We start from the raw sequence: 1,828 nt of genomic DNA on the forward strand, positions 1-1,828 counted from the left end.
CAGTAAATGTGAAGCAAGAGTTAAAATATGTTTAAAGTGGTGTGTTTTGAAACTCACCGCAAAGTTGGGATGCTCGTAGCTGTCGCTGTCAATGAGCAGAAGGCTTGTCTGTTGACCGTCTACGTCCACTGTGATTGTCTCAAGGACATTTCCGTCGTTAGCTGTAGTAGAAACGACGGTGACTTAATGGTAGTTTAAATAAAATCGGCCCTTTTGTTCTTTAGGCTTTTGAAAAGTCTTGCTACCATAAGCCGTAGCAGGTGTCAGAACTGTCAAACATTTGGGGTATATTTCATAGATCTTTAAAGCATTGATATTCTAGCTGGTAGACAATTATTGTGGACCTTGCAGGCGTAGAATGACTTGTGGTAATGAAGCGCCTCGTGACCCATGGATGAAATTAATCCTCGGATCTTTTGTCAAGACTTCAGGCACGGTTTTCATACCGATGCGACACCAAACCGCTTAGCTCTGAGACATTTAAATTAACCTTGTAAATGCTTTGAAAACTGTCATACGTGTCTGTCAGTATATAGGATTCCTGATCCTTTATACCTTAGTAATTCACAGTCCATCTTGTGAAGACATTGTGCTAGAAACGATTCTTTCTCTTGGCGGCGAATAAAATGCATAAAGGTTTAATGCAAGCTTGTACAGAGTCGTAGCCTACTTCCCAATTGGGAGTTTAACGTTCTGGAATTTCTTCCTTTATGTGGATACAAACAGAGTGATCTGCTGTGGAACACCCTCAGCATTTGGCTTTATAACTTGAGGCAACTCTTCTTACGGAAGAAGTAATACAGAAGGACTTTTGACATCTGATTTTGGAGAGTGATCACTGAGAGGTCAGATCGCGAATTTCCACTGAAAAAAGGACTGCTGCTGCTGATCACTCCAGCCTTTCAGTCATTGCAAATTTCGGTCACCATCTTTCCTATCTGCCTAGCTTATTGTTTTCTGAGGAGTAACTACTCCAATTTCGTAGCACTTTATGAGACTTCCAGAAAAGTGTGAATAAAAGTAGCTTCAGCTAAAATTGGAACAAACAAGCCGTCTGAATTGATGTTCTTTCTCAATTTCAGTAGTGAGAAATTTAAAAAATATGAGCATAATTTTATGATTGAAAATGATGTAAACTTCTAACTACCAAAAGTACTTTTACTTGTGACTTGGCAATTTATTATTTAAATACTGAATGCATGTGTCCACCACGCCATTTATGGGCCTTTTACTTTGGATCTGACGCCATCAAGTGATCACTCAGTTAATCAGTCAACCAAAATTTCTACCATTTCCGTATCCTTCTATCCATCCATCCATTCCATATCCATCCATACCGCATCCATTCATTCACTCATCCCGTACTCATCCATCAGTCATACATCCATCCATCCTGTAACCATCCACCCATCCATCCTGTATTCATCCATCTAACCACTTACCCACCCATTAAATGAAAGTAGAGGTGATTATACCGTCTGAAGAGTGAGATCAAAAAAAACTGAGGAAGATGTGATCCCACGAATTCGCAATATGGGTCGCTGAAGTAATATTTAGTCCCTTTTCATGTAGAAAGTCCAAACGATCTTGCAGTTCTGTAAAATAACGCACAGCGGGATTACCAAACTGAATGATTCAGGTGAACCTGCAATGCTGTGCCTCTTACTATGCATAGCCTTTGCTCCAGTCTCTACCTTTCTCCACAACTTCATTTCTCGTGAAAACTAGGACTCTGCATAGTGGATGGCGGTGGACAGTCTCGATCCGAATGAAATGGCAGGGAAGCACAGCAGTAGCTAGGACGTGAATGGAAAGTCGTGCCAGTAAT

Source organism: Echinococcus granulosus, assembly GCF_000524195.1.
Source record: "Echinococcus granulosus chromosome Unknown EG_S00170, whole genome shotgun sequence".
Taxonomy (NCBI): domain Eukaryota; kingdom Metazoa; phylum Platyhelminthes; class Cestoda; order Cyclophyllidea; family Taeniidae; genus Echinococcus; species Echinococcus granulosus.